Source organism: Protopterus annectens, chromosome 5.part0 (assembly GCF_019279795.1).
Source record: "Protopterus annectens isolate FY-2018-M chromosome 5.part0, PAN1.0, whole genome shotgun sequence".
In the NCBI taxonomy this organism is placed as follows: domain Eukaryota; kingdom Metazoa; phylum Chordata; order Ceratodontiformes; family Protopteridae; genus Protopterus; species Protopterus annectens.
Genome location: NC_056735.1, coordinates 1,689,388,830 through 1,689,410,056, shown reverse-complemented (window position 1 = coordinate 1,689,410,056; position 21,227 = coordinate 1,689,388,830). Strand labels below are relative to the sequence as shown.

Below are 21,227 nucleotides of genomic sequence, written 5' to 3'. Positions count from 1 at the left end.
AATTATATAAACCTTCACAGGAATGATAAATATGTATCGGCCATTTTCCTAGACCTCTAAAAAGCATTTGATATGGTCTCCCACTCCATTCTACTAGACTCACTAACATCATTATCCTTCTCCTCCTCCACTATAGCCTGGTTCAGAAGCTACCTATCTGACAGGCAACAATCAGTCCAGTGGAAAGGAACTCTTTTAAAACAACTTCCAACCACCATAGGAGTCCCACAGGGCTCTATACTGGGCCTGCTATTGTTCTCTATTTTCACAAATAACCTCTCTAGCTCTACACAACATGCCACACTAGTACCATATGCGGATGATTCATCCCTGATCTGCTCCGCCTCATCTCCCACCACCCTACATACACTCACTCGAGATGCCTTTAACTCAGTAGAAAAATGGATATCTGCTATCCAACTAATTCTAAATCCCAAAAAGACAAAACTGCTACTATTTACCTCTAACAGATCAAAAATAACCCTCTCCTTTACCATAACATCTAAGGATGGCACCACCATCTCCCCTTCTAACCACAACAAATTTCTGGGCATTGAAGTAGACAATAATCTCCACTTTGTTCACATCTCACATACCATAAAACTAGTACACAAAAAACTAGGCTCCCTATACAGGCATAAGTCCTTTCTCTCACAAAAAGCAAGAGTCACTCTATTATACTCAGTACCAATCTTTACCCAAATCAGACAATGTGACCTAGACAAACTAGAATCATGCTACAATAAAATAGCCAAGTTTGCTACCAGCTCAACCTATAGAACCCATCATTGTACTGCACTAAAAGAACTAAAATGTCTTGAGCTACCACAGCTACTTAACTATCACCAGATGGACAGAGCCTACAATATTTTCAAATATCCTGAAAAAAACCTCTCATTATCCAACCTACTTACTGTCTATACTGCAAACCGGTACCCAAGATCCAGTAAAAAAAAATCTCTCCTCTCCATCACCAAGGCTAACAATAATACAGGGAAAGCGCTCTACTCCCACACCATTGCCAAAAATTGGAACTCTCTTCCCCTATCCCTGTCCACTGGCCCCTCCACATCCATATTCAAAAACTCCCTTAAATCGCACCTTCTTAGTACCTGGTTATACCCTTGTATCACATAACCCTACCCATACTACTATTAATTCCCCAAACTCCTCTCTGATCACATGCTGGATCTCTGATCCCCTGTAGGCTTGGTCATCTGAAAGGGTACTTTTAACTGTAGAATCTTTATATATTTTCTTCTCTTACCAATGTATAACTGACATTGTCTTTTTACCTATGTTCTAGATCTTCTTTTACCTGGAGTGTTTTATTAATTTCTTGTTATATTACTATGCTCAGCATACATGATGTAACCTGTTTTGCGTATTATGCTGGATGTACTGTATTTGTATAACTTGTTGCTGGAGCTTTTCTCCCCGGGCCTCCGCTGAAAATGGACCTGGTCCAGTCTGACTTTCCCAGTTAACAAATGTAAAATAAATAAATTTCTCTTACTCTTTTTTTATGGCAAATGTCTTTCCTTATCTGTCAAGATGAATTCTACTAGGACAGTTGTTTCCTCTGGTGCCTTTTTCAAGTATCTGGACACCAATTCTAGCATCAAGGATGCTACTTGGTCTCCTGTTCATACTAAACGTTATGAGTTGGATGTTATTTCCAGGGCTAGAGCATGCTTGACCAGAGATATCCTGCATGGTTTAGTGGAGGGTTCCTCTGTGCCTTTTTCCTTCCTGCTTCTTCTTGAGCTCTTTGTACTTTCCTTTAGGTGAAGAGTACTGCAGCAGTGATGTGGAAGGACATAGTACAGTTGTATAAAATCTTAACGTAACAGTACATGTCCTTTTCTTTAGTGTTGCAGTATTTGGTCCATCCCTCCTTCCCCCTCTGTCCTGACTCATGCCTTGTGTTCTAGTTGCCCTCCTGGCCAAGGGTCAGTTTTCCTTTATTTATTTTTTCCTTCTGGATGCACATGTTCATCTTCTGGATGCACATGTTTATCTTGGTTCCTGAGGTATTCTGTTCCTCCTGGGGCTTTTTAAATTCTGAGTGATCGTATCAGTACATCACCTTTATGACTTGCACAGGGAGCACATGTGTATAAGAACTGAAGGCTTTGGTATACTGGCCGCACATTAGGCTATCCTTGGCAGGAGATCCCTTAGTTGTAGAATACTGCAACAGTGAAGAGAAGGCCATCCATTGTTATGGTAAGATTCTTCACAACTACTTACTAACTGTTCATGTTTCATCAGAATGTTGTTTTTACAGTTGTTCTAATAAGCATTTTACTTGTAGTTTAAGCTGAACTTTTATTTTATTCTAGTGTGCAAGTACACTTTAAACTTGGCAAGGGAGCCTGCAGGATTTTTTGCAGGGGGGGTGCCAACCCAGAGCCCCACCCACACCCCCCATGCACTGACCCCCCTCCCAGAGCCCCACCCACTCCCCCAAGCAGACATTTCAATGTCCCATTACCTGGCTATTTTTCCCCAGTTGCCATACACACTATTCAAAACTCTATGTGCATACTGTTTTATGCTTTACTTCTACGATATTACAGATATTTCTATTTTAATTTACAAATTTTATAGCACAAACACTGATAGACATTTGCTAAATGAAGTAATAGTCTTACAATGAAAACAGACTTTGCATTAAAACTTCTCTACCTTTGAAAGTCACATTAGCAGGTTAAGTTTACCTTTGGGCTGTTTTCAAATCTTTGGCCCCTTGCACACATTTTTGGACCATGCAAAAGTTCTTTAATACAGTCAGGAAGGTGAATCAATTCTAATGTATAATAATTGAATTATATCCCTTGTATAATACAGCACCACTTGATAGAATGTATTTTAAATTTATAGTTTTGAACATTTTCCCAGTAAGCAATGAAATAAAACATATGAACCAATAATGACAAACTGCCCAGTTTCATTTCCACCATAAAAGGCTACTCAAATGTCTGTCATTACAATCCACTAATGTCAGTCAATATGCACAATTTCTGCAGAAGTAAAAGTCATCTGAATAATTCCTCATTATAGAGATCTGAAACTAATGGAGGTTGTTGCTAGAAAACAACTTTATTTCAGTGTTTCATCTACAAAGTCAATGCCAGCTGCCCTTGAAGAATAAATTGCCTACATTATATTAAAAAAAATGGTAAGCTGGTATATTGCAATAGGGAAAACAGTAAGCTGAAAAACAAATTCATAGTTATTAGGCATCTCATCCAAAGGAGAACATACTCAGGACTGCAGCACTCCACCCCCATAAAATACAAATCTACATGATGTGGGAGTAGAACCTATAGCCCTCTATATCAAGATACAAGTATGCTACCTGCTGTGCTACTAATAGATACATTTGGGAACCAATGCAGTTGTCCTTAGGGGTCCTTAGAGGGCTGAAGATATACTCTACATTATTTTTATCAGGCCATTTGACATGCTATTGTATAAAAGAATGGTAGCAAATAAGCAGGCTTTAGGGTAATGTCCTAGGCTAAGACAGAGAATAGTACACAGCGTGCAATAGGAAACCAAGCCTATTTTGGTGAAAGAATGTTTAGTACCGGTGTCCAGTCTGGTAAGTTCTGACAGCAGTGCTTCCAAATTTCATTATAATTATTTCAACTGATTTAAAGATACATGAGAAGACTACTGGCACAGTCTGAAATTGAAACCGCTAATAATAAATGGAACACAAAAATCTTCAAAGGAAAGAACTGAAATGAACTATGTGATTGAAGGAGTGGTAGCAGTATTAGCTAAAATGGAAAAGCCCTGGAAGTTTTTATATTAATCCTATGGAATGTGTTGAAAGAAAACTTGTAGAACGGATTGAGGGATACAGTTTCCTCTAGGAAAACATGCCACCAGAACAAAATATTAAGTTTGAGAGCTCAGAGTACTGCATTTAATGTTGCATAACTCACATCTGCAAGACCATTTGCTGGAATTTCAAAATCTTGCAGGACAGTGCAGACAGACAAATATGTCGTATGACTCGGCAGCTCACAGGCAGATCACAGCACTTGTTTTACAAGGAAAACAGCTCAGTTTTACACCATGCATCCTAATGCAGCTAAATTAGGTTGGTTTGTGCTAGAACTAGAACATAACAGGTGAAATGCAAATGTCAACTTCACATGGCTATACAGCTACTACTCAAAAAACCCCCCAAAAAATACAAATGTCATCTATTTTAGAATACAGATCAATAGTATGATCAAAGCTGTTTTGCTATCCCTCTCCTGCAATGTCATTTTTTAACTGACGGCAATGGTTACAAGGACTATTTTTCAGTCACTTTGCTGTCCCGCACTTTAGTCTTCAATTCGCTGCATGCATTTTGGTTATACGCGTCAGTAACTGAAAAACTTATATTACCGAAATATCTAGTCAGCTCATAACACGTAAAGTGGCAGCTATAAACTGCTATGATATCACAAAAATATTTTCTTGTAGTTATGGCCAGGGGACACTTATTACAATGTCAGCTGCCTGCAGTGTTCCAGGTAGCAGCCAATAATTACATGAAATCTTACTGAAACAAATGTGAAAGAATGCTTCATGAAAAATCCCACTTCTGAACAATTATTGAATTTTGACATGCCTGCTTCTTACAGATACTGAAGTGTTATTACAGGAAAATAATACAAATTCATGTCACATTTTGTGCTGGACACATATAAGGGTGCAGTTTTAGACAATCTTAAGTTGTCAGCCAAGGATAAATTTCATACATCAGTACAAAGAAGTACAGGAAACCCATTCTTGTGCGCTCCAGCTCCCTGGCATCAGTATAAACCTATACAGTACAATAAGTGCTTAATATATGCTGTCAACACACCTACCTCTCCTACATTTGTACGCACAATCCGAATGTCCTCTGGAATTCAAATTCCCAGTAGGCGCGAAAGACGAAGATGTAAACCATCGGTCGCACAGGCACAGAAGACGAAAACAGGTCGCAAACACCTGTTGCGTCTGTACGACTGGACGGGATGCAAAGGGCATTCTTAAAGAGGGACACCCTTTAAAAAAAAAAACATTTTTTTTTTAATTTAAGTACAATTAATTTCTCTGCCAGCCAGTTCCAGGGGGGTGCAAGTGCACCCCCTTTCACCTGCCTGCGGGCGCCCATGAAACTTGGATAATGCTTTAGTCACTAGACTGTAAAATGAGTTATTTAAACTTTTGATGCTTTGTAAAATCAATTCTGAAGTTTTGTTTTTTTGGATGAAAACGATTAAGTTTAATATAAAAATTCTTTACACTGTGGAATGTCTGAGAATCTGTTTGTGTGGCTTATGGCAGTGGTGCATTTCTTTTTGGTTCTTGGTTTGCTGGCACTTGAGTTCCTTTGTGTTTGGTTCTCAGTACTATTACATGCTTGACATTGGGTGCAGTACCTGGATAGACAAATCAAAATGTCCGATACATGAGCAGCATGATGTTTGGGTAAGGAGGAGAACAGTGTTAACATTTTGCTAGCCTTTCATTACCAGTCTTTTCCATAAATAAGTAATAAATATCACAACAACCAAAGAATCAGAAATGTACAGATGAGTCTGTTAAAAAAAACGCTACTAAGAAGGCAATATTCTGAGATGTATAAAATAAGGTACTTGTCCAGTCCCTCTTTCCCTTTGGCTCTTTAATGATTTTCTCACCAAAACAACTCTGAGAAGAATGAATGTAAAATCAAATCAGCTAACAGTACCACAATTGAAACAAAACTCCTTGGAGTCACCATAGATGAGAAACTAAAATTTGATCAGCACTTGCAACAAACTATCAAAAGGACACATCAAAAGCTTGTGTGTACTATACAGTGCAAAACCTTACCTTACAAATGATGCCAAGAATTTCCTTGCATCTTTGTATCTCCTCCCAGCTCTTCTGTATGCCTTGCCAGTACTAGTAAACCTACAGTCTGGTCAAAAATTCAAGCTTGAAACGTGCTACAACAAAATCACTAAGTTAGCATCAGACCACCCAAGTAGAACTCGCCACTGCAAGTCACTAAGACAGCTCATCTCGCTTTAACTACCTCAGTATCTCTCATACTCTCAACTACTCACAGCACATAACCTCACACACACACGACAAAACTGCCCATCTCTCAGTAAAATCTTAAACTCTAATCCTCACCTAGGAACCTTTACACAAGTAAAAAAAAAACTAATAATAATTTCTAAATCAAACATCAACACAGGCAACTCCTTATACTCTATGTATTCAAACTATGGAATGATCTGCCACTTTCTCTTAGACAGCTAGACAAGCTAACACTTAAATTGATCTGAAATGAGACCTTGCAGAGATGTGGCTCTGCCCATGTCTACTTCCAGGGTAACTCTGCTACTGCAGAACAAAAACCTCTCTGAGGCCTAATGTATCACTTCCTCTCTCTAGCCTATCTCATGTACAACTCTCTTTACATATTTTATTATTTTAATTTTCATAAACCCTGTGAGATGTTTGTCTTCTACACTAGGTTAAGATGACAGTGTAATAGTGGACCATGTTGTTTTTCTGTGGAGCTTCTCTTCCCGGGCCCCTGCTTAAAAGGGGCTTTTTACCCAGTCAGACTCTCCTGGTCAACAAAAGGAATAAATAAGTAACTTAATAGTGCTCACTTGCCAAATTGAGCAGGGCTGTAAATATAACCCTGGTGCAAATTTGTATCTATCCATCCAGTTATCAAGATTATCCTTATAGGTAGCCAAAGTAGAAATTTGTTTGACCTGTGGTGGTAACTTACTCCGTAGTTTAGGAGTACATTGAGTTAGGAAACTCTTTTGCAAGTCTTTTTTTTTTTTTATTTGTTTGTGTAGATTTAGGTCCTTACTATGGATGTTTATGGAGACACTGGTTTTGCAAAGAAATAAAAGGTTAAATAGTACTGGGTCTTTCATGGCTTGAAAAGGAAGACACTGATCACCTTGCAGCAACCTGTAGGCTACTGAGTTTAAGGAAAGTTGTGCTAATTTGTCAGGGTTGTTGAAAAATTTAAGAATTTTAATTTTCTTGGTTAGAAATCTTTTCGGCTTCTTCAATTGAACAGTAGATATAAATATGTTACAAGTTGCCTTTCATAGGTGATTACTAGGCTAATGGCACAAAAGCCATTACAAGCTTAGCCAGTAATATCCAGGATACGACGATATTATATCTTAAGATCCCCAGATATGGGATGGGGTAGTGTCAGGGTAGTGGGTCTTTGGGTTTGAAGCTCTGAGTCATATTACAGACTGCCTCTGTCCATAAGTGACATGGACAATACCCCAGGAGTAAATTTAATGGTTCCCCATCCATTTATCCAAATTTTTTGAAGAGTGTAAGGAACTGGCTTTGTTTTATGAAGACAGGAAGTTTATTCCATCGATTTGAGGTAACCTTTGGGATACAAATCTCTCTCCAACAAGTTCTGTTAGAGTCAAAAATAAGGTTAGAGCCCATGGAACTCATAATTCTCATGTAATTTTCTTGAAATGTTCATTAGGGCTGGATCAAAGAATGCCTTGTAGGTCCTGCATAAGTCACCTCTCAATAAGCGATGTGAGACTGTATAAAGAGTTAGGCCCTTAGTCGGTCCTCATAAGACATGTGTTTACGCTTTGTATGTTTTGTTTTTTTTTTCCCCAGAGAGAAACCTTCGTGGCCGCTCCAATGCATGTAACTTCCATGTTAGGTACATGCAGAAGGGAGCATTGTACTCCTATTATGAGCCTTATAAAAGCAAAGTACAATTGCACTATGACCTCCTTTGACATTAATGCCATGCTTTTACTTATAAGTCGAGCCACACAGAAGGACTTCCTCACTATCGTAGCTACCCAGTGGTCAAAGTTTAGGTTACTGTCTTTTTCTAGGTCGCTCTTCACTGGGTGTACTTTTAGGTATGTACTATGTTTGTTTGCCTTTCTGCTTTTCCCGGTAAGGGATTGCCACAGCGGAACTTCAGTCCGTTAATGATTGGCAGTAGATTTTTTTTACAAAACGCCGAGGTGCCAGCACAGTGCCCAACCTTCAACGAAGGCACTCCCATTTATGCACGCATGTCTTTCAATATTATAATTTGCCGGGACATCTTATTTACCAAAGGTATGATTGTGCATTTTTTAGCATTTAGTCTCAATGGTTTTGGCATCAGTCATTTTTAGGCCTGTATGTAGGATGTCAGCATCATTTGGGGATTGGTGAACTTGGTGAGCCAGAGGCACCCAACATTGCCCTTCACTTCAGAGAAGTATATACCAAACTGGAGGGTTCCCAACACTGAGCCCTGTGGACACAGCTAGTAACAGGTTTCTTATCATATGTGAATTCACCTATCCAGACAACATGTTTCATGTTAGAGTGCAGGTTTGCTATCCACTTGACAATGTAGAGGTTTATGGTAAACCTAGTAAGTTTATCTATGATCTCTGAGTAGGGAATTGTGTCAGAAGCTTTGACCAGGTCTAAATAAGAGGTGTGTACTATTTTGTCGTCGTCCATGGCCCTGATAACTTTCTCAAAGTCCACCAGACTGAGCAGGCAAGACCTGCCTTTGACAAAGCCAGATTGGGTCTGGTCCAGTGTTTGGAGATTTCCTATGTTATTGATCAGGTCCATGGTCATTCTCTCCATGGCCTTGCAGGTAAAGCTTCCCTAGGTCAGTTGATGGGCCCCCCTTGTGCAGACTGATGACTGTTGGCAGTCTTGCATTACTTTGGAACAAAGCCCATCCAAAGGCTGTTAAAGAGGTTTCTAGTGGCCATGATAGAATTTGTTTTAAGCTTTTTAATAAGCATCCTGAAATATTGTTGGGACCCATGAAGGCTGTTTTTGGCTTTAGCAAGCGCAGTAAAGACCTGTTCCCTTGTAATGACCAGTGGGGGATGGTTGCGGGTATTTCTTGGGTGTGGTAGGAGATGATTGGGGGAGAAGTTTAAACTGAACTTGTCAGCCAGCAAGTTTGCTACTGTTTCAGGTTTGGTCTAAGTGTTGCCATTCATGATCAACTTGGCGCATTGCTAAGTCTTTCCCCTGAGGTTATGAATATAATTAAAAAAAAAAAAAAAAAAAAAGCCTTACGGTTATCTTTCACTTGGAAGGCACGTTGACCAGCTCTCTAATTTGTTTGCTTAGACTAGTGAGTGTCTTTTTTTGCACTGTTTTTTGTCTGTTCTTTCTTGGCTTTGGAGAGGATTTTTTTCCCTTTTGATGAGTAGCCTGTTTATGCTAGGGATCCACCAGTGTGGTTTATTTTTGCAAGTTATTATAGGTTTGACTGTGACAGTTACTGTCACCTCTTTGCAGCTATGACTGTGTTGTACAGTGCTTTTGTGTACATTACAGAGTAGGCGTCAGGGTCAGAGGGGCTTGGAAGTTTAACAAGCTGTCACTTGGTTTGAGGTAATTGGCCTTAGCAAAGTTCTTAGCATGTCTGGAGCTTGATGGGGGTTCTAGGTTAGTTTTAATACTAAAGGAGATAATTTTGTGGGCAGATCTTACTAGGGAGAAGTTAATGGGAGCAGCAACCTCCCCAGGAGCACCAGGGCTAGAATATATTTGTACCTCTAGTTAGTGAGCTAACTACTTGCTCCAGAATGTTTGAGTTAACAAAGTCCAAAAACATCTGAGCAAGTGAATTGTGGGTCATATCAATCTTCCAGTTTATGGAGGAGTAGTTGTATAGTGTTAGGCTGACTGTTAAGAGATTTCAGTAGGTTTAGGTAGGATGTGTCGTTTTCCAGACCCATGTTAGGGGATCTGTAGCTAGCAAGGATATAATGGGGGGGCACACCTATGGTTATTTGGGCATGGAGCCGCTGAAGAGATTCATGTTATTGGACCAGTCCAGTGGTGTACTTGTTTATTATGAGCATTGAGACACCTCCTCCCTTTGTTTTATCCTGAGCTGAGGGGATCGAAATATATGAAAGGCATTGTAGCCTTTGATGGCCAGGATGCTGTCCGTGGTTCTGAACCAAGTTTCTGTGACTGCATTTATGTCTGTGTTCTGCAGGGTGAGCAGTGCTTCCAGGGAGTGCATTTTATTTAAACTCCTTGCGTTGTGTAGCCGTACCCATAGGTGGTTGTGAGTAACTTTTTTTGATGATCATAGTGTTTCACTGTTGCAGTCATTACAATTGGGTTGTCCTGCTGGCAGGCTACCCGCAGTTGGCCTGAGTTCCAAAGTCTAGGTCCGGCGTCGGTTGCTGTCGCCTCCTCCCTGACGTCAGTGCGCCAGGGGTATAAAAGATGCAGCCGACGCCATTTTCTCCAGTCTTTCTTGCCACGCGGTGCCCGAAGCAAAAGCAGTTCGCAAGTGCCGGTCGGCTGACTCCTGAGATTTTCAAATTCGAATTTCAGATACGAAGTCTTCATTAAAGCTAAGTACCCCATTGAGGAAACTTTTTTTTCTTGCTCCAGACTGATGTCAGAAAAAGTTAATAATTGTATTTCTTGTGAGAAGCAAATACCTCATAAGGATTTTAATTCTTACTGTATTCCTTGCCTAGGCCCTGACCACGACGTTGCTAGCTGTCAGTTTTGTGCTAGATTTAACCAACGCACTATTAAGCGTCGGTACGATTTTGCATTTAATTATTTTGGCAGAAGATTTAACTATATAATGCCGTTGGAGCAACCAACTACCGGAGTTTATAAAAAGCGCAAAGAAAAGGACAGGCATCCGAGGTCCAAAACCGACGAGGCTTCTGCTAGGCCTGTCGCCGGTTCTCAGTGAGGTGCTTTCGCAGCCCCTGATGCCCGCTACATCAGCCACAGGCCGCTTCCGACTCCCACGTGGAGCCGACTAGGCCGCTGGAAACTCAATGTATTGGACACTCTGATACTATTCCCTCAGATGGGTCCGGAACCGCTGAGCAGGCATCGGCTTCTGAGGGTGTTTTCAGGCCTACACAGTTATATGTAAAACCAACTTCAGCTTCAAAGGCAAGGACTAAAGCAGCTCTAAAGACAAAGAAACAAGTACAGCATTCTCCTGGACAGGCCTTCATGCCTAAAAAACAGATGCTTAAAATGGCCGAAGACCTAATTACTTTGATCAGGGGTTCCCATCCCCCACCTGATAAGAGGCCTAGGCAAGAGATGGAATATGCATCTTCAGATCAGGTTTCCATTTCTTCTGATTCCTCTTCTGACCAGGAATGTTCTCTTCCTCCCTATGAGGATTCTAATGCTGAAGAATCTATTCCTTCAGCCTCTCCTCCTGAGGATTATTCTTTTGGGGAAACCCTGCATACTATGAGGGAGCATTTCCACTGGGAGAGCCAAGATTACTCAGAATCCAAGAAAAGGCTCAGAGACTTCCTTTTATTACCTCAGCACAGGCTCCTTGCTAGTCCTCCTGTTTTAGACATTGTAGATGATGTATTTTCAGAGTCCGGACTATCTCCTGACCCTTTGCCTCCAGCTCCTGTTAAGCCTGACAGATACTACAGGGTTCCTACTACAGTGTTCCTGATTCACATAAATTTCTTTATAAAAACCCTGCCCTGCTGCAGACCCAGAAACTATCTCTCAGGGTCCCAAAGGGGTCAAGGCGTCCACTGCAAAAAAATCCTGTACCCTCTGATAGGGATTCAAGGGCTGTGGACAGATGGGGGGAAAAAGATTTATACTTCTGCTACCTTGGCTGTAAGAGCTTTAAATTGTCAATTTCATATGCTTAAATATCAGCAATATCTAATGTCACTGTTTAAACAAAAAATGTTGACAAATTCAGAATGTGCAGAAAACAAAGAAATGCAGGATTTATTTAGGGTTGCCACCTTTCTTCACGGCTAAAACCAGAGCAAAGCCACGCCCCTTGCGTCACCAGTAACCCTGCCCACCCCAACCCCCTCCCCCGCCAACATACCTCCTATTTTGTGATGTCACGACAGCATCACTCAACGGGAACGCCCTCTTTTTTTGTTCCCGCCGCCTGCTTTTGGCTGATTTTTACTATGCTTTTCTGTAAAAAAAAAAAAAAAAGCATAGTAAATCAGCCGATTTACAAACTCCGATAGTCTGTTTCCTTTTTGAAACAGAATACTGGAGTTTGTACAGTGTTTTCCAGACTACCCGAGAATCAGTTTGATTTCCCGATAGTCCGGAAAAAAAACGGAGGGGTGGCAAGCCTAGATTTATTGCATGCTGCTGAACAAGTAGGAAAGCATACTTTGCAATGTGGTTTTGATTCTCCAGAGGCCTCTTGCAGGGCCGCTGTTACAGGTTCTGTCATTAGGAGACATGCTTGGTTAAAAGAACAGAATCTGCCCGATCATGTTAAAGCAAAATTATAAGATGCTCCATTACAACATGATACCTTGTTTGTTGTTGAAGCAGAAGAGGTTTTGAAGAAAATGGAGGACAAAGCTAAATCTATGCAAACGGCCAAGGATTTTTTACAGGTACAGCCTCCCAGATTTAGCAGGAACTGGCCTGCAAAGAATTGGTCCTTTCCAGTGTCAGACAGGCCACAAAGAGGTAGATACAGACGCCCCAGAGGCAGATCCCAGCCCCAAGGCTCATACAGCTCTAAACAATGGGGTGCTTCAACCTCCAAAAGCGGAGAAGAAAAATCACAGCCATACAGGAAACAGTCTCAATGATTTCCCCTGCCAGCACCAAGCACTTATCTTCTGGCAGCTCCCTTGGGGGGAAAACTAGCACATTTTGCTCAAAATTGGCACATGATCACTCAAGACAAATGGGTCTTAAATGTCGTATCCCAGGGCTACAGGTTCCATTTTCATACCCTGCCAAGGCCAAACTGTATGCCAGACCTGCCACACAATCAAAGGGCAGAGGCACAAAAACAAGTTTCATCCCTCATGGACATGAGGGCCATTCAGCAAGTACCACAGCAAGAGCAGGGACAAGGATTTTACTCAAGGCTATTCTTGGTGCCCAGAAAGGACAAAACCTGGAGACCAATACTGGACCTGTCTATCCTGAGCACATTCCAAAATTCAAAATGTTAACTCTGCAGCAGCGTCTGCCCATGCTGGGCAAGAAGGCTTGGCTTGCGACTTTAGACCTAGCGCGGAGCTGCCACTGTTGCACACTAGGGCAGCACCGGTTAAGCAGGTTTAAACTATTCGGGCTACCTAAAGTCCACTCTTCAAATTTTCCCTTGAAACTACCTTCCTCGACCTATACTACTGATCTAATCAGCGTATCCTATAACTAAAAAGATCATCTCTACTTGACTCTAAGTAGACTATTCTCTATCTGTTAAACCTAGCACTTGCTCCTACAGTACTTATTACCTTGATACGGCACTCTTATAGATAGCACCCCAAAAAGGCAACCCCCCATTTCTCGGTCACCCACATCCCCGGAATCTTTTTAAAGTTTTTGTCTATCCTTCTCGCATGTCGAGGGATCAGTTGCTAGTGTCCTCTCCTGCTCAGCTGGTGAACCTGGGAATATTGAGGCAATGTTACAATTGCCTCATGTACACAGACAACCCTCTCCTCCTCCCACAAAACACAAATACATGCGAGAGATGCAACTATACGGCCAAACTGGAGGCTGAGCTCTTCAACATAGGACTGGCAAGACCAGTCAGGAGGAGAAGGTTACCACACACACTATAGACCCAGTCTCACATAGTACCATTACAACCTCAAATCATACACATAAACACACAAAGACATACTGCGAGGCTCTGATCAAAAATCTACCAAAACAGCAGAGGCCACCAAAGCAGACACCCAAACAACCACTACCTCAGAACACAACACCTGCAACACATAGACCTCACAGTCAGAGTGTCAAACAGTCACAGCCCTTAAGGCCAAACACAATGCCAGACACACTAGTCATTGGTGACTCCATAGTCAGACACACTGACGCCCGCTCACCAGACTGAGTAAGGAGAAGGTCACAGTAAGCTGTCTGTCGGGCGCTAGAATCCGCCACATAACGCAAGCACTCAGGTCTCTCAACAGCAGGTACAAATATGACTCAGTCATTGTCCATGCTGGTGTAAACGACCTGAGACGTACCTCCTTGGACTACATGAAAAGAGACATTGAGGAGCTCTCTGATTATGTAGCCCAGGCAGGTATGACCCTGACCTTGAGCAGTATCCTACCTTCACCAAGAATGATGCCACAATACAGAGATAAGATGATCAGCTTTAACAATTGGCTTAAACACTGGTGTCATTCAAAGGGGATCCAGTATCTGTCTGCCTGGGATGACATGCTGGACAAGCCATGCTGCTTCGCAAGGGACGGCTTGCACCTGTCACCCCTGGGATTCCGGATATTGGCAAAGGCTCTTGCCACCCCATAGTGCCTTTTTAGGCAAGGCTCAAATTCTAAACCTACCACCCTAGAACACAAAAAGGAAAAACTAAGGGTAATGCTGCTCAATGCCAGAAGTCTAAATCTCAAAATGCACGCACTCGAGGCCCTTCTCAGTATGGAGAACATCGATGTCTGTGCTGTGACAGAAACCTGGTTCAAGGCTCCTGAGAGCACCCCAGCTATCAGGTTTTACCTCATATCATGCGTTCCGGCCCCAAAATCAGGAAAATACCAAGAAAGGAGGGTATCCATATTCATCAAGGACACCCACACCTCAAGACTAGTGGCAACGCATGATGCATCGGAGACCATCCAGGTGCAATTAACCGTAGGCAAGACTGCTCTGCAAATTGTAGCATGTTACAGGCCACCCTCACAAACTCAGGAACCTCACATGGCCTTCCTGAAAACACTAGAGGGGATAAATGTATCACCAAACACCATCATACTAGGTGACTTCAATTACCCAAATATAGACTGGGAACACTACTCAAGCCCAAACACCCTAGCCCAAAAGTTCCTGGAATTCATAAACTCAAATGCCATGGAACAACTAGTCACCATTCCCACAAGAGGAGATAACATACTTGATCTCATCATCACGAACATGGGAGCACAATGTTCAACACCGAAGTATACCCCTCACTGGTGAGATCAGATCACAAACTAATCTCGCTGGAGGTCCTCATCCCACCCCACCTGAAATAAAAAGACCACAGTAAAGAACTTCTCAAAAGCCGACTTCACACTTCTAAAGACTAGTGTGGTCTCCTTTAAGGCCCCGAGCCAGCGGAAAACAGTACTCAAGCCGCTGAATCACTTACAAATGCCTTCTACCAGCACCTGCAGGACTGCATGGATAAGGCAATCCCAAGCAAAACAAAGACTCTTTGTACCAAAGGCAAGCGTCCAGTCTGGTGGACCCCAGCCATAAACAAACTCTACAACAAAAGGAGGAAGCTACTACAAGATAGAGCAAAATCCTTAAAAGGTAAGACACCCTTGATCACTATAAGTAAAAACTAAGAGCTCTCATAAAATCATCCAAAGCAAATTTCGAGAGAAAAATAGCTAAAGACTCAAAAGACAATCATAAGGCCTTCTTTAGCTATGTTAGAAACCTAGGAGGAAACTCCCAGATATGCTCAGAACTAGTTCAAAATGATGTGAAGATTACTGATCCTACAGACATTGCCAACATACTGGCTGACAGGTTCAGTGCAAACTTCTCCCTCCCCAAAAGGAGAGATATCTATACCAAACGATTGCAGCCCCCAAACATCTCCAGCGCCCAAGTGAAAACTGCTCTCTCCAAAGCAAAAACACAGCATCCATGGGACCTGATGGTGTCCCCGGCTGTGTGCTCCACGAACTCAATGAGGAATTAAACCCACAGCTAGGACAGCTGTTTAATCAAAGTCTTACCTCTGGATACGCACCCAGGAGTGGCGCACTGCAACTGTGGTCCCACTTCACAAAGGCGGTGCCTCCACCGACCCTGGAAATTACCGCCCATTAGCTTGACAAGCCTTATCTGCAAAGCCATGGAGAGGATCATAATGGACCTCATAAATAAAGACATAGGGAATTTGCAGACTTTGGATCCAACCCAGTTTGGCTTTGTCAAAGGCAGATCATGCCTTTTAAACTTGGTTGACTTTTGAAACAGTCACCAAAGCCATTGATGAGGGTAAGGCAGTCCATACAGCCTACCTCGATCTGGCTAAGGCCTTGATACAATACCCCACTCGGGTATCATTGAAAAACTCATCAGCTTAAATGTTAACCCATACATCACAAGATGGGTTGCAAACTGGCTGAGTGACAGAACCCATAGGGTCAGAGTTGCTGGCGCCATGTCAGACTCAAAGCCTGTCACAAGTGGTGTCCCACAGGGCTCAGTCCTGGGCCCACTCTTGTTTGGCATCTACTTTTCAAGTACAAGCAAACACAGGAGGGTTATGGCTGACAAAGTTTGCAGATGACTGCAAACTGGGCCATAGTAGAAAACACATCTGACACAGATATCCTTCAGAAGGGTCTCACAGAAGCGGATAACTGGTGCCAGAGCCACGGCCTAAAGTTAAATGCCAAAAATGCATAGTCATACCCTTCGGGAAAAACAAGGTTACCCCTAGCTACCAAATAGGTGGCAATCCACTGAGCACAGAAGAAGTTATCAGGGACCTGGGGACCCAGGTTGATAGTAGTCTGTCATTCGACACCCATGTAGCTAAAGTAGTTAGGAAGACCTTCTACATTGCCCACCTTATCATGAAGGGATTCTCATCTAGATCAAGGGAGGTTATAGTCTCCCTTTACTCATCACTCATCAGACCAATGATTGAGTACAATGCCCCATTCGGAATGTATCTGACCCGACACTTGCAGCAGCTGGAGAGGCCACAAAAGTTCCTCACCAAAAGGATAAAGGGTCTCAAAATCTATCCTATGCTGCCCGACTGAAAGAACTCCAGCTCTATTCAGTCGCCACGCTTGCTCAGAGGTGACCTTTGCCTAACATACAAGGCCATGTCAAACCCAGATTTGATGAATATGCTTCACCTCAAAAGATCTAGATCCATCAGAGCCACAAGGGCGGGAGACTTAAACCTCGACACAGCTATTAATAGGATGTGCTGGAGGGATAGATTCATCACCCAAAGACTCCCTATGCTGTGGAACAAAATCCCGGTACATGTGAGGCAGAGCACCTCGCTGGCCTTGTTCAAGAGAAATCTTGACCAATGGATGGGAGATCGCAGATATACCCCAGGGATTACCTCAGTGTCACTGCTCGACAGAGGCACAGCAAAATAATGGGTATAGTTCCCCATACTAAAGGGGTGGCGTAAGCCACAAAACGATGGGCTAGGCTTGTAAATGCCCTCGGGCAGATAGCCTAGTATGAACCTATGAACCTAAGAGGCATACCTGCATGTCCCAATCAGACAATCATGCAGAAGATACCTCAGAGTTATAGCTGGCTCAATGCATTACCAATTCTCTGCACTGCCCTTTGGCTTATCTACTGTGCCCAGGGTCTTCACAAAGTGCCTGGCACCAGTAATTGCTTTTTGCAGACAAAGAGGAATTCAAATATATCCTTACTTGGACGACTGCCTTATTCGAGCAGAGAACAAGGACACTCTACTACAGCATCTGGCGTTTGTAAAAACACTACTAGCAGGCCTAGGGTACACAGTAAACGAAAAGAAATCAAAACTCATACCCTCTCAAGAGATAATATTCCTGGGTGCAAGCTTAAATACAACTGCCCAGATGGCTTATCTCATGCCAGACCAACACAGACAACTGACTACTTATTTCAAAATGTTGGCAACAAAGACCCAGTTATCTGCAAGAAAAATCAGGCTTTGGGCTTCATGGCATCCTGCATTCTGCTAATTCCGTATGCAAGACTGCATATGAGGAAACATCAATTGTATCTAAAAAGTGTTTGGACTCAACATTGCCACAGCTTGGAAATAATAATTACCCTCATTCCCTGCCTGCAACAGGCGTTTTGATGGTGGGCAAAAGCCGGTCACCACAACACGAGACAGCCATTCACCTTACCCACAGCCAGACAGACATTGACAGCAGATGCATCAGATTATGCCTGGGGAGCACATATGGCAGGAAGATGTATTCAGGGCACATGGTCCACAAGTCAAATGCATCTACATATCAATCAAAAAGAGATGCTAGCCATTCAAAATGCCCTGACAGCCTTCAAGGATCTACTTCATCCAGGACAACTACTGATAAAGACGGACAATACCACAGTCATGTGGTACATAAACAAGCAAGGGGTCACACATTCCTACCTCCTCTGCAGACTAGCCATGAACTTGTGGGACACAGCATTGACTTGCCAAGTACATCTGCAAGCACAATTCCTGCCAGGAAGGATAAATACTCTGGTAGACGAACTAAGCAGAAACCTAATGGATCCCCACGAGTGGAAATTGGATCCACAAGTCTTCAGCATGATAACAAGGAACTGGGGGTGCCCGGACATAGACCTATTTGCCTCCCCTCATAATTGCCAACTACAAAGATTCTGCACAAGGACTTATCACAAGCAAGCGTGGAAAGTGGATGCTCTATCCTTCAGCTGGAAAAACCTAACAGTATATGCCTTTCCTCCTCTGCATCTCCTCCCCAAGGTACTCCTGAAGGTCAGACAAGAGAAGCCAAAAATGATTCTGATTGCCCCAGACTGGCCCCACCAGCACTGGTACCCAATACTAAAGAGCTTGTCCCAAATGCCCAGCTTGGACACTACTTCAAATTCCTCACTTATTGACTCAACAAGACAGTCGGATACTGCACAGCCAACACAGGACCCTAAACCTGGCAGCATGGCGGATAATGTAGCCATTCAAGACACACTTCTTTCTAAAGCAGTTATGGATGTTATTTTGGAGGCCAGGAGGCCTAGCACCAGAAAATCTTATGCAGAAAAATGGAAGAGATTCTGTGCTTGGAACCAGGCACAAGGTATTGACACGAATGTTCCAAATATTTAGATGTTAGTTTGTTTAATCTCTTCTGTCTACTGTTTACTTTTAGTACTTTACTTTTAGTAATTAAACTATATCATCTGCATAGCCAAGAATAACTGGTAATTGAACTTCTCCCATCTTGTATCCATCTGGTATCCTGCTGTTCTTAACTCTCTATTCATCTTAAGTACTACATTTGTAATCAGTGCAAATAAAGTGCTACTCACTGGACATCTTTACCTTATCCCACATCGTATTTTCATTTCTTTACTTAACCATCAATTTAATATTATTTTGACATGTTCATACACTGAAGCAAATTTTTTTTTAATATTATGCCACTTGTATTGTATTCCTTCAATGTAGCCCATAAACATTCATGTTGTGTTTTATCAAATGCTTTACTCAAGTCTCGTACTGTAACTTTAGCTTCAACCTTTTCATTTATAATATCTATCATTTCTGTTACTATCATTAACAAGTCTTGACTTCCTTTTCTTAACTTTTTCCGTATTATTTTCCTAAATATTTTGTAGTCTGTATTATTCAATACTGTCAGTCTCCAGATGTTAAATAAAACCAGGAACCAAACACACCAACAAAAATAAGAAAGATGAAAATGGAGTTCCAAAGGCAGAACAAAGTTTATTAACCAACGGCAATAAAATAATAAAAACGAATTGACCTAGGTTTCGTCCCAACACGGACTTCTTCAGAATGACAAATGTTAAATCCAAGTATCCTGAATATATACACAAAAAGCTCCACCCTCCAATTAATCAATTAAAAAGTTTGATTAAAAAGTACCATTATTAAAGAAACACACCAAAAAAACAATTGTTTAAAAATGCTGACAGTATATAACAAATGATCCAAAACAACGTATGAGGACATATAAAAAAACAAAAAAAAAAATACAAAATTGTATAAAAAAATAAATTGTTGGATGCACCTTTACATCATGATACTCTGTTTGTTAATAGGGCAGAAGAGGTTTTAGAGAAAATGGAAGACCAAGCTAAGTCTATGCAAACTGTAAAAGACTTCTTACAAGTGCAGCCACCAAGATTCAGTAGACACTGGACTACAAAAAAATTGTTCCTTTCCTGTGTCCCGACAGAGCCTCACGCGGCAAATCCATGTGCTCAAAATGCTCTAGATATCAGTCACAGGGTTCTTACAGGTCAAAGCAGTGGGGTGCCTCTACCTCCAAATCTGGAGGAAACAAAGCACAACGCTACAGTAAACGGTCTCAATGACTTCCCTCTGCCATCATCAAGCACTTATCTTTTGGCAGCCCCTTAGGGGGAAAACTAGCACTTCATGCTCAAAATTGGCCGTTAATAACCCAGGACAAGTGGGTATTAAACATAGTATCCCAGGGATACAGATTTAATTTCCATACCTTGCCAATTCCAAATGGTTGGCCAGATCTGCCAAAAAATCAATGGGCAGAGGCACAGAAACAAGTTACATCCCTCATGGATATGGGGGCTATTCAGCCAGTACCAGAACTAGAAAAAGGACAAGGGTTTTACTCAAGACTGTTCTTGGTACCTAGAAATGACAATGCCTGGTGCCCAATACTGGATTTATCGATTTTGAACACATTCTTGGACATTCCAAAATTCAAAATGCTGACTTTGCAACAGCTTCTGCCCATGCTGGGCAAGAACGCTTGGCTAGTGACTCTAGACTTAAGAGGCATACCTGCATATCCCAATAAGGGAATTGTGCAGAAGATACCTCCGCTTCAAGGCTGGTTTTATGCATTACCAATTCTCTGCTCTGCCCTTTGGCTTATCTACGGCACCCAGGGTCTTTACAAAGTGCCTGGCACCAGTAATTGCATTTTGCAGACAAATAAGCATACAAATCTATCCATACTTGGACAACTGTCTTATTCAAGCAGAAAACAAGGACATTCTTCTTCTTCAACATCTGGCATTTGTAAAAAGGCTTCTAACATGCCTAGGGTACACAATAAACGAAAATAAATCACAACTGGTACCCTCTCAAAAGATTACATTCCTGGGTGCAAGCTTGAATACAACTGCCCAGATGGCTTACCTTACGCCAGACAAACAAAGGCAACTGACTATTTACTTCAAACAGATGGCAACAAAAACCCAGTTATCTGCAAGACCAATTCTGCAGGCTTTGGGGTTCATGGCATCCTGCATTCTGCTAATTCCATATGCAAGACTGCATATGAAGAAACTACAGTGGTATCTAAAAAGTTTATGGAGTCAGCATTGTCACAGTCTGGAAAAAATGATTCCTCTCATTCCCTGCCTACAACCGGAGTTTCTTTGGTAGGCAGACATGTCACCAGAACATGGGATGGTCTTTCACTCTACCCCCTGCC

At 42.0% G+C, this 21,227-nt stretch overlaps 1 protein-coding gene across 1 annotated transcript in view; it reads left to right on the top strand.

Moving 5' to 3' along the window:
* Positions 1 to 21,227, top strand: part of LOC122802408 (WD repeat-containing protein 3-like) — a 270,090-nt gene that overhangs the window by 97,078 nt on the left and 151,785 nt on the right. The window lies entirely within an intron of this gene.